This window comes from Colius striatus, chromosome 5 (assembly GCF_028858725.1).
Source record: "Colius striatus isolate bColStr4 chromosome 5, bColStr4.1.hap1, whole genome shotgun sequence".
NCBI classification, from domain to species: domain Eukaryota; kingdom Metazoa; phylum Chordata; class Aves; order Coliiformes; family Coliidae; genus Colius; species Colius striatus.
The window spans coordinates 25795889-25809102 of record NC_084763.1 but is presented as its reverse complement, the minus strand read 5'-3'; the positions used below and the strand labels follow the sequence as shown (position 1 = coordinate 25809102).

General features: G+C 41.0%; 1 protein-coding gene across 5 annotated transcripts in view; it reads right to left on the bottom strand.

Annotated features, from left to right (window-relative positions):
- Positions 1 to 13214, bottom strand: part of RAPGEF5 (Rap guanine nucleotide exchange factor 5) — a 166001-nt gene that overhangs the window by 51041 nt on the left and 101746 nt on the right. The window lies entirely within an intron of this gene.

The following is a 13214-nucleotide window of genomic DNA, read 5'->3' as shown; positions in this document are numbered from 1 at the left end:
GGGGAACATATGACAGAAGTCCAGCTTCAGCTGTCAAAGACCTTCCCCTGTCTGCAGGTTGCCCAGCTTGCCAAGGTTTTCTGACTGACCACATCCCAAAAGCTCCATGTATGTGCTTTGGAGTTTCAACCCAGAGCAAACCTCCAGGGCCCAGGGAGTGCTCCCCAAGATCTCACATTACCCTGGGGAAAGGCTCCCTGACCACCAAGGCCCCACTGGGCAGAGCATGCAGACCTGGCACAGACGTTGTCTTCAAAGCATGTGCAAGCTCAGTGTGGCCCAAGAAACTCACACTGTTGTCATAAGGAAAGCAAAGAGGGAGTAGACAGAATACATTTGCTTTCTAGGCCCTGCCTGGGGGCACATCCCTTCTCTGGGCTGGGGCAGTGTGTGTGTGGGGGGGTCATGGAGTGCCAGCAAGGGTCCCACAGTATGACCAGGGCTACTTCCTTGCAGTCAGGCTGGGCTCCAGCAGGTCAGAGGTCTGCATCTGTTATTGGTGGTTTCCATGCTTTGGGACAATACTGCATGCTGACTGCTGCTTTAAGACTTTGAATTAAAACCCCCTGACAACAGAGATCTGACAAATGCTATTTGTTTGTGATTGCTTTTTGCTGTTGTTTGCTTCCAGCTTGAGGCTGTGCATCCCCCATGAAGTACTAACAGTAACAACAAACAAAATGCTATGGACAAGCCTCCTATTGGGGCAGGGAACAAAACCCAACAAGAGTTTCATTATTGTATTGATGCCAGGGCTCTGAATTCACAACTGGGAAAGAAAAAAACCAGTATCTGGATTTCTGGTTTTAGTTACATCGGTTCCTAGAGAGAGACATCAACTAGCCCTAAAACCTAAGAAATGGAGATAGTGAGGAATCAGTAGAGGAGTTGGCTTGGGGAATCAGTAGAGCCTCATGGGCAGGAAGAGAAGGGATAGTGGCAGGAGGGCGATGCAGGGTGCAGATAAAAGTAAAGAAATTGAAAAGCAATAAAAAGTGAGGTATAAAGGCCTCTAGCAGTTCTAGGTCAGACTGTAATTTCTCCATGATTACATCGCTGATTCTGGCAATTTATTTCTGCATCAAAACTTAGGTTCAAGCAAAGGAATAAAATCACAATTCATCCCAAATGCAGTCACAAGAAAGCCTAAGTTTTTTATTATTAACTTCCATCAAAATTAGATCCATCAATGCTGCCTCTTTATTTACATTGATCTATTTTCTCTGTCCTCTCACTGGGAATGTTTTTTGCGCTCAGTGTCCTTGAAAACAAGCCATCACGTTTTCACTTCAGAGAGAGAGTACTGATTTGGTTTTGGAAGTATCTCACAAGTATTTTTGAACCGAGACAAGGTCATCTCATGATCTCAGCCTGGCTCAGAGACAGTGATATGAGCTGCTGCCACTGCTACAACTCACATCAGTATTTTTCACCTTGTCTAAAGACGAGGAAAGCAATTTACTTTATTGCAGTAACCTGATGCTACACTGAAAAGCTCTTTCTGCCAGAACAAGCTATACTCCATAAAGGTAGCTGACATCTCATGAGAAACCTGTGGCTGCCAGAACAGTGTAATTCTACTCCTATTTCAATCTCTGAAAGGATCAAAATTGACTTAAAAAGACCAAGCAGGACTGTATCCAATGACAACGACATAGACTTTCCTAAAAGGTGTTATATACCCCAACTGATACCAGACTGGATCAAGTCTTTACTTCTAAAAATGTGACAGCAATTTAAAGTCTCTATGATGAGCTTACCAGTTGCAGTTAATGCATGAAGTTTCTGTATTTATGCCAAGCACATTCTGCTCCATTATCTCCTTTTCAGACAAGTCCCTCCGCTCTCACAAAAGTATTCCTACCACTACCATCTATTCCTAGATCCAACAGCCAGTCTTCTGACTTACCCACCAAAACCAAAACCTAGCAAGATAACACAAACTACTGCAGAATTGTCTGCCAATCTCATCCAGCACACAGAAAATCTGGCCTTCAGTAGCAGCTGCCACAGCTGCTCTTTCCCCTTTTTTTTCCTTTGGACATGCTAGAGAAGGCAGAAGCCAGCATTACAGCAAGGCAGAGCTGAGTTCCACTGCACTTGATAATCCCGAGTGTGTTGGCACCAGTTTGCCAATGCCACAGATAAGCTTTTTCAAGCATTTGCATTTATTCAACTATGCAGCATGCAGAGGTGTTCACTTTTGTAATGGAGCTCAGCAATGGCAGCTATTAAGGGAGGTCTTAAGAGCCCGCAGAAAGTCTCATCAGGCATTCCACATTGGGAAATAGGCAGAAATCTATTCCAATTAATGGTTCACAAATAGGTCTTGGGTTGGAGATTTTTGTTCTTAACTTCCCTAGGTGTCTTCTGAGCTCAGGGGTTTACAGAAAATGGGAAGGTGGGAAAGAAAAGGACTGCATCAGCACACTATACAACAAAGTATCACCTACTGGTGGTTAACAGGCAGCATGACAGGGAGCTTAGCAAAGTAAAGATAATTGTAGTTCAGCTATAACCAAAAACCAGTCCCCACTCCTGCTCACGAAAAGACTGAGGCTGCTGCTTCCATAATACCATGAAACTGTTTGAACTCAGGGCATGTTAAGAAGGATTGCAGGGGAAGGAGGAATTAATAGCATGAGAGTAAATTTAGTTCATAAGGGGAAAAAAGCAGCTTTGAAGAACAGACTTCTTTCAGATTCTTAATACACAACCTCAAAGCACAGGTCTTCAGTGAACCCATCCTTCCACCCTGTGGGTAGGCAATAAAAATATGCTCTTTATATTCCTCAGAAAATGTTAATCTCACAAGAAAATCATTGTATTATAGCAACTTTGAGCACTGGAAACACTGTCATTCAAGCGCTGAAGACAGTGTGTGAACTGTATTCTTGGACTCAAAGATGCAGCAAGTCAAGATACAGTTCTATGTTTTCAGTATTCCTACATAAAAACCAACTCAACTCCATGAAAGCTTCCTTACAAGAAACTGTGAATTTAGAAACACCGTCTAAGAGTTTTATAACATTAGAGAGTCTGCTTTGCTGTATTCCGAGAATGTACTTTCAACATAATAGTCATTGCACTAAGAGCTAATAGCAACACAGGAGTCATTAATGGACTAACACCCCTGCTTATGGCAGCAGGTGGTGAATCTCTGTGTTGTGGAAGAGCAGCACAAAAGCAGAGTGCTGAAGATGGTGTCCAGTTTTTCAACAGTCAGCAGATCAGGGTTTGGTAGTAAAAAGCCTTAAGGAAGCAATGGAGATCAACATCAAGTGGTGAGAATGAGTAAATAGCTAGGAAAGGTGGGAGACCTGTGGCGAATGGCCTCATGGCTGAAGCTCCTGAAGGACTGCAGGGTGTGCGGCTCCTGGTGAAGGAACAGGATGTGCACACACTTCATAAGCAGCAGCAACACTGATATTTTAAGTATTGCACTTCCAGTTCCTACTCTCAAGACTTAACTGACCTGCCAACCCACACACCATCTGTTGCTGTTCCTCTTAACGCTAGTCTCTTAGAAATCAGGTCTCACTTTTCCTCTACTAGAAACAGCAGCTTTGAGATAACTTTATATGTTTTATATTTAGTCAGCTTCAATGAGCCACATTCTATGAAAACATTACAACAGAGCTGTATCTGAGGGCCGAGAGGACCTAGAAAGTTGTGTCATCTTTACAGTAGGGGCTGTCCTCTCCCTTTGAATGTTTCACATTTGGTGGTTTGATCCAAGTGCTTCAGGGAAATAGATCTCCAGTAGGCAGAAGTCAGTAAAAGTTAACCATCATGAGTTAGACTCATTTCAGAATTCAGCTGTGACTTTTTGCTAAGCCAATGGTGACTCCCTTTGCCTTTGCTGCTCTTACAGCTGACTAGACTCGTCAGACAATCTGGCCTGTTTCATCTCCAGACCCGCAGCCATCTCAAGCTCCAGTGCAGCATGAGACAGGGAATCAATTCAACCATGGTTAGCTTACTTCTAAGACAACATCTCTTTTGTCAAGAGAGTTCTCCTTATGATTGCCACTGTTTGGTGACTCAGTTTTGCTATTTGCATTTATGGCTCTCCTTCCCAGTCTTCTGACCTTGGAACACTAGTTATTTCTGCCAGAATTGACACTGACCAGCCACACTCAAGCGACTAGAAAAGGAGTCGGACAAAGGCAGAAACTAAGAGGCAACCTCTGCTACTCCTTTTGTCACTAAAATACAAGCATTTTTATAAAATAAAACCTTCAAAATATTTTTTACCCCTTCCATACTCATTCTTGGCGTAACATCACCAGACAATCAGGAATTATCAAAAGCATCATTTTTAAATGAGTTCCAAATAAATATTTCTCAAATACACAAACAGGGCTCTTTACAGTGTGAGCTACTTAAAGAATACATTAATTTAGAGACATATATGACCATATATCCTTTCATATATTTTAAATACTTACTCTATTGTTTTCATAATTTGCATCACCTAGACTTCCAATGCCATTAGGGCAAAAGTGTTTTTACAAATAACTGAATAAAACTCTTCAGGGTCACATTGGCTTTCCAGAAGCCTTACCAAATTCCTAGTGCCAAAACAAATTGTCTTCCAGATGCCTCATCAAAATGTTTATATCACTCAAATCTATTTTGCAGTACAACAAATTAACACATTCTGCCTTTTACAACTTAAAATCATTTAAAAATTAAAAGCCTTTTTCACTGTCAAAATAAAACTATTGATCTTCACCCTTAAAAAAAGTTATCCTGCATTTCCAAATTCCTTTCTGCTTAAACTTCTATGATCATCAAAACCTCTCATATTGTCTATAATGCACACCTTCATAGTAAATGGCTTCACACTAGGCTTTCATGACAGCTCCTTCTCCTTTTCTCACTTTCTCACACAGCAAAAGGTGACAACTAGCTATAATGAATGACAGAATTACAGAGAAAAGACTGAGGATTTAAGAACTATGGTTTAATTGACCATCCTATATAATGGGTAGCTTTTTCTTATGCAAATTTGACTTCGACAGAAAAGGCATTAAACACTTATGGGTCTTCTTGCACAAGGTACAAAAAAAAAAAATATTTAGGTGCTCAAGGTGCCCACAGGTACCGAGGTGCTTGTCATGGTTTAACTCCAGCAAGCAACTAAGCACCACACAGCCCTTGCTCACTCCTCCCTTCCCCTCTTGTAGGATGGGAAGGAGAATCAGAAAAGAAAACAAAACTCATAGGTTGAGATAAGAACAATGTAATAACTAAAAAAAGAGAATAAAATAAAGTCACAATTATAGTAATGAAAAGAAATATAACAAAGAGAGAGAAACAAAACCCAAGGAAAGTCAAGTGCCACCCAAAGCAATTGCTCACCTCGTGTTGATCGATGCCTGAACAGCAATACCCCCTCCTGGCCAACTCCCCTCAGTTGATATACTGAGCATGATGGTCTATGGTATGGAATAGCTCTTTGGCTAGTTTGGGTCAGCTGTCTTGGTCATTCTGCCTGCCTGGTTCTTTGTGCACCTGCAGCCTACTCACTATCAGGGCAGGGTGAGGAGTAGAAAAGGTAATAATCAAAACATTCCCATGTTATCAACACAAAATACAGCTCTGTACCAGCTACTAGGAAGAAAATTAATTGTATCCCAGCTGAAACGAAGACAGTGCCCCACGGCACACAGAATCCATGTGTTTGTCCGATGGCTACTTCCTTGAAGGAGTCTACTTTGCTAAGCATGTTTACATCATGAAAACTATTTGTGGGGATGAACTGAAAAAATATCAGTATCTACAGAGAGAGGCTTGATCACTAAGGATGTTCATCATTCCCTGTGCTGCCTCTAGTTTCTCAGTCCTTGGATATAATGGTGTGACAATCCAGAAGCAGTATTTCAGGACTCTGCTTTCCAAAAAAAATTGCCCTAAACAAGCTTTGATTTCCAAGTGTAAAAAACACCCTTTTTCAGGCTCCAAGTCCTCATTTCCCAGAAATAACGGTCTTAGCTTCTGCCAGGAGACAGCATCTTAGACATCTTCCCCTCACTGGCATTTCCTATTAGCTTAGGCACTGCAGCGTGTGACATGCTGTCTGTAATGAATCCCAGACATGGCACTCCTACAAGCTGATTCAGTTCACTAATGTGAGAGAAAATAATCCTACCAAAGGTAAAAAACAGTAAGTTTCCTACTAAGATACTTAGATCTACTTGGCACAAGGTCAAATCAAGTATAAAAGAGGAAAAGAGGCTACATCACAATGAACAGGAGGACAACTGGAGGATGCCAGGTCTTCCAATCTGAGCAAAAGCCAGCGTTACCACCAGCAGCCTTTGTCCCAATCTCATGCTATCCCTAGGGCTCCTGCCTCTCGTGTCCCACCTCCAGGCCACATCATGCCTTTTGCAAAGCCATTCTGCAGATAACTCTTCACTTTCTGCTGCCAAATGAACTGATAGGAACCTTAAGAAGGGCAAAGAAGTTATAGAAAGAGTCCAGTGCCAGGCCACCAAGATGATCAGGGGATTGGAGCATCTTCCTTATGAGGAAAGGCTGTTCGGCCTGGAGGAGACTTAGGGGGGATCTCATGAATACTTACAAGTATTTGAAAGGTATATATCAAGGGGTTGGGACTAGATGATCTTTAGAGGTCCCTTCCAACTCCTACCATTCTGTGATTCTCTGATTATAACCTTAGATTCTGGTTAATTGCTTCCAAACTACAAGGTGCTGTGTGTGATACACTGGGTCAGATCAAAGGTCTCCATAAAACAGAACCAGATCTGTGACAGAGGCCAACAGAGGATGCCCAGAGGAAGAAATGTTGTAAGACACCCTCCCATCTTCCAGCAACTTGCAGCATTAGACTTTCCCAATGGGAAGTTGTATCAACATCATTGCAGTGATAGGGTTTTTGACAGGATTTTGCCTTATTTGTTTTTAAATCCTTGTAGTCTTTGGTTCCCACAAAATCCTCATAGCAGGGGATTTCACAGTTTAGCTGTGCATAATATAAGAAAATAACTTCTCTTTATTAGTTATAAACCAAATAATTTCACTGTTACAAAACACTTCCCACGTTACGAGAAACAATGAATAATCTTTCCATACTCACCTTCCCCACACAATCCCATAGAACATCATATGCCTCCTTTACAGAGATTGCTTCTCCATGATGACTAGACCTAGATTATTTTATTCTTAAGATATATGTAATCTATACTTCTGATCACTTTTTGCTGTTCTTTTCAAGTGTTTTTTAGTTCATTTACAATCTTTCTGATTTGGGGGAGAAGGAATCATGTTACAGTGGTAAAACTACGGTTATTGCTTGTCTTTCCTAATTGGCCCAAATACTGTTTGCCTTTTTGATCAATGATCATCAAAAATTTCAAAGAACTATCTATACTATCTCCAAAGACCTATTTTCTGCATGATATTAGCCAATTCAGCAACTCTGCTGAATATATATAATAAGGATTTCCTTTTCGCCATGTTAGAAAATGCATTACTTTGCATTTTTCAAGCTTGGATCTCATCTGCAATTTTATCACGCAGATTTTTATTCCTTTCATCTTTCTCCAGCCACAGGCTGGTTAAGGAGACTCACTCCCAACTTATTTTCTCAGTCCTACACTGCTCCATTCTTACTGCTTTCATTACTACTATTTGTGAGCTGGGTCAGCTTTCAAATCTAACACACCTTGCAGAGAGACCTAAGCAAAGTTTGTCAGTATGACACCAGGGCAATGTGACAGCTCAAACAGGCAGTCAGAGGTGGGGATAACAGGGTGCACAAGAATACAATCTTGCATGACCACCAAATCTGAAACCCTGGCTTCATTTATCAGGATATCCTCAACCATTTAATATTATCAACATAATGTTACCTCAGTTTTCATCCCACACCTAGCAGCACCTAATCTTTAATGGTGGCTTCTCTCCATTTTAAACAATGGCAATTTACCTTTCATTTTCTCTCTTTCAAGCCATCATCAGTCCTGAAAAGCATCTTATTCCTTATCAAAAAGACCTTTAAATTTCTTTAAGGATTTTTGACACAAGCCTTTATCAAAAGCATCCTGAAAAATACAAATAAAAGATATAAGCAGATCAGACCATTGGACTAGATGATCTCCGGAGGTCCCTTTCAACCCTACCATTCTATGATTCTATGATACTCCTTCAAATCTTTAACAGCTCTACAGGATACACAATATCTGACTCATCTCTGGAAAAAACAAAACAAATTATAACTACATTTCCTCTCCCTCAGTATGAAATTTCTGCCTGTATTTTTTTCCTTCTACTTTTACTGTATTGCCATCCAATTTCCTAGCACAAAGTCACAACTTCATACTGCAGTTTTGCATCTAATCAAACTCCAACAAGCAAGTCCAGTTTCTGAAGGCATTGGTCCTCCTCTCCAGCTGTCTTCACCTGAGCCACTCCCTGACACTGTCTCCCCACATCAAGAGCAAATTTTGTGCCACAGACAAATTAAATGAATCTGTCTTAAAACTAGTAATTTAGCATTTCATAGGCTGGTATCAACTAGGACCAGCTCCTGACTAGGGTCTGCAACAGAATCACATAATAGGCTGTAGAGAGGTACGGAGGGATCAGCTCAGCATCAGGAATGAGTGATCAGGGAAGGCTGAGTTACTTTGACTACAGCATCAGTTGATGCTGGAAAAACGTATTGGTAAAATGACGATCTTATTGCTTAGATGTTCCCCAAAAAGAGCCATTTCTTTTAAATGGCATCGTATTTTCCTCCTTCCTCCACCACATAAGCCGATTTATATAATAAATTACACAGACTGTTAGGAACTCAGCAATTTCATATCTGAGTTCCTTTAGAAATCTTTTGGGAGTAGCATCTGATCTTGGTGATTTATAACTATTCATTTTATTGATTTATTCTAAACGTACTTCTACTGATACTTCAGTTGAGCAGCTGCATGAAGCAATGGTCCTGTGCAAGAACCTCCCCAGGTTCTCTCAAATTAAACATTGAGATAAATTATTATTTTAACTTTTCTGCTTTTCTTACACTGATGTTGTACTGTGTACTCTGTTAAACTCTTATTCCTCTCCTAAGAGCACGGCAGTAATATGCATTTAGCCCACTCAGTTCACTAGGTTTTCTGAAGAGTTTGGAGAAAAGTTCACAAAATCCTTCAAAATGATGACAGACAGCATTTCATATGAAGGACTGGTAAGAGGAAGGGCTAGCAGGCATTTATTCTCTCCATCCTACAGGCTGCAAGACAGGATCACAAAGCGTTGGGCAAATATTTATTCCCCTTGACGTCAGTCTGCATGCATCAAATACACTTTTGTTGATTGTGTGGCAGTAACGAGAGCACATTTTTTACCAGCTAGAAATGGCAGAGCTGTATCCCTTTTTTTGCAGCATTATTTAGCAGTTGACTATGATCAGCCCATGCAAGACAGTTCCACTCTCCTAAAAGGCCATGTACAGTTCCATAGATGATGCCATCACCCAACATCAAAGCAGTGTCATTGGTGCAAGTGTAGGAACAGAACAGACCAAACAAAAGTAAGTCTTACTACACAGCACTTCTAGGACAGACGTAGTCTGAAGGCCCCTCCTAGATGCTACATTTATGGTGCTAAAGCTGCTTCTGTGCGACAGGGGAAAGTTCCCATTAATCCAAGCATCCCACGCAATTCCAGATGAGGTGACATGGCATAGTACAAAAGACATTTATTTTTCTATTCCTAAGAAATCTAGACCATACTTAAGCCATTCTCCATCTGTTTTAGCTATGTCATGAGGATTCACCCTCTTTTTCTGTCCCATTAACCCCTCTCCTTTCATCATTTGCCATCTTGAAACTACCATGATAGCCTAACAAAACTGACAAGCCTCTCCCCTTGCCACAATCCCTTTCACTCAGTCCACTAAAAATATAGATCAGTTAACACTAGCACCATCATGTTGCTCCAGTCACACTATTCCTCTTTTACATTCTTTCTCCAGATCTCCATTTCTCACCGCTTCTTGCTCTCAGAGACATTCACAAACTGATCTCTTCTTTCCCTACTTATTCCCTAAAATGAATCCCACAGCATGGAGGTAAAGGACAGGTAGTGTCATCAGATGTGACAGAGAATATGTTCTGCTTCAGCAATGTTCAGCTTAGGCAGCTTGAGAAAGGTGGCCTGAAAGAAACGGTCTGAGGGATTCAGGCAGTCCTGGAGAAGTAGCAGTGGATGTGATGATCACTGTGTCATTCCAGAAGCTGGCAAACACTGAATGCAATCACCATGAGGCAAGACACTATGTTTGACTAAACAAGTCAGAGGATACTCCAGGGACTAGGTCAGGACAATATTCAGAGAAGGAAATGCTGCTAGCATCCAAGAAATGAAAGATTTTGCAGAGGACAATAATTCTAAAAGAAATGTTGCAGTCAATGGGAAGGGATTAGAGATCCTGAGTCACTAAGACTTGGCCTCATGGAGATTACTTGTTCAAATCCCTCTCCTTGATGAGGATTAGCCCAGGAGGTATGCCTTGCATTTTCTGCCTTGATATTGACATATTTGAAGTGTCTCACTCTGTTCAATTCTTAAAAGTCCAAACTGAATTCTAAAGTACACACCCAGCAGACATCCCTCAGTGATTCCAACAGCCTTAGATATGACTCAGAAAAGTTGTTCATTACAAACATTTCAAATTTCCATCCTTTTCATGATAGGAAACAAGAACAGTCTTCTTGGGGGTTGCTACATGATAGGTTATAACAACTCAGCAAGATGAAAACTTTCTCCCTTCTTTGAGATGGAAGGTTAGCAAGAATAAATTTAAGATGATGCCATGTGAACTCACATACACTCCCTGACATAGTCATCACAAAAAGCCCTTGGTCATTAAACAGTTATTAAGTTAAGCTTCAAGAGTCTTGCAAAACTCAGGCTTTCAAGATGGCCTCGAGAAACCATCCGAGCAACAGACTAGCCTAGCTGTGCATATTTCAGTGTCTTCTTTAGTGTCTTCTTTAGTGTTCTCATTTGCTATAAGTGTTCAATCACATCGCAGATAAAGGGACAACTCTTCACCTTGGGCCCACACTTGTATTTTAAGAGCAGAGGAAGAGACAGCAGAGTGCTTAAGGTATCTTGCTACAGGTTTAGCGGCACTTGAAGGAAGCCTGGACAGGGCTGGACTCCAGTTAAATTTATTCCAGGCCAGTTCCAAAGCTTCCCTTTACTCTCCTAGCTGCAAGCGGTACATGCTGTCCTGGGCTAGAAAATAGAGGATGGCTGGGAGCAACACATGGGACATCATTCAACCATGTCAGTGTTTATAAAACACGGAGCTCCACAACCACCCTACTCCCAGGAGATAGCGGATTTTTTTTTAAAATGCAGATAGAGGGCTGAAGTTATGATTTGTTTTATAAAGGGTAGGAATGAAAACATATACGTTCTTTACAGACATAAATAAGTTAAATGGGTTGGAGACTGCAGGGGAAGCAGAAGGCCAAGGAAGTCATCCTGGAACTGGCAAATTGACAGCAGGAGCTGGGTACAACAACATCATACTTTTATGTTGAGCAAATCTATGTCTGCTAGAACACAAGTCTGAGGAATGCTGCAACTCAATCGTCCTCTGAGATGACCCAGACTCAAATTATAAAGCATACAAAGAAGGAGCAAATCCAAGCACACAAATAGCAGGAGGATGTCTTCAGGTACACAAAGACGGACACATGTACAGTTGATATCTGCTAAATATCACTGAGTCTGAAAGTAGAGTGATAAAAACCATAATGGAGGCATCTACCAACATAAAACATTGGGACACGTAACTCTCAAAATCTCTTATTTTGACAAAGTTCTGTATCACTGGACTAATAAATTCAGAAGAAAATTGTGTATGATGAACTGCCCTTGAGGAAGTAAAGGGCTGCTTCGCAAGGTTTAGCACACTGCTTTGTGATGGCAAAAACCTGGAGCTACAGCTACTTTATTCAGTCTCCAGGATCCAGTTAACCTTAGCTACAGGGCAGAGATAATTGTTTCTTTCTAAAAGCAGTTAGGATAAAGCAGAAGAGGTGAGGAAGAAGCCAATCAACCTTTAAATACATTACCATCTGCTAACAAACAGGCAAGTAGTGGTTTTGAGGGCAGTTTACCAGCCCTTCTCTGTAACAATAAGAACAGGCTCCTAGTCATATAAGGGAGAACAAAAAAGAAAAATAAAAGGTAGTACAGGTAAGGAAGCGTGCTTTAAGACACGAAATGCTTTATACAAGGGGTGCTTTGTGTTAACTAAAATACTACCATATGCTAGTGAAAATCTCATTATTTGCCAGCAAGATTGTGAGATTATAAAAAACTACAAAGCAGACTAAAAAGATGGGCAGCTAATGTCCCTGAATTTGCATATGACAAATATTAACAAGGAAACTTATTCTGGATCCAATGTTTCCTCTTAAAGGGTCAAGGGAAAGATCCTTACTGTGCTAAGAGCTAGCTCAAGTAAATTACAACCAGAAGTAGTTTGAGGGCATCTGTGGAAGAAAAACAATCACAGCCTCTCTTTGCACTAAACATTAATGTCCAAGCAGACAAAAGCAGCACTAGAAATATGGTAATAATATCACCAGCAGACACTCTGTATGTTTCTTTGGGGCATTCACACATCAGCACTAGGAATATGCCTATTGTCCCACATTAAACTAATGACTTGTTCTGTGAACCCAATCCTTACAATCCTCTGGGAATTGCAGATGTTATTTATATTTTCAGTCACTTAAAAGGATTAAAGTGTCTTTATTCTCAGTAATCTCATTTGTAGAGAGAGATATATACAGGCAGCAGGAGTATGCATTTTAACCCCACTGGGAACCATCAAATGCAAAGCTCTGTTTACAGCCAGCTGCTTTCCTCAGCTCTTCAGTATTTGGGACCTCCAAAAGTCTCACCAGCCTGGTCGCTTTCATTAAAACTATCTATAAATTGCAGGTTGCAGGCACTTCTGTTAAACTACCCTAGGAGCTCTCAGTGACAGCAAGCTGCGCATATAGCCAAGAGATCCGGCAGAAAATTAAACTGCCTGTCAAGTAGCGCGATCAATGCAATAATTGCTCTAGGCTGGAACAAACTACAGTCTCTGTCTGAAGACATAGGAGTACAGACAGCATCAGGCTATATGCAAAGCCCTAGGTTATGAGGAAATTCAT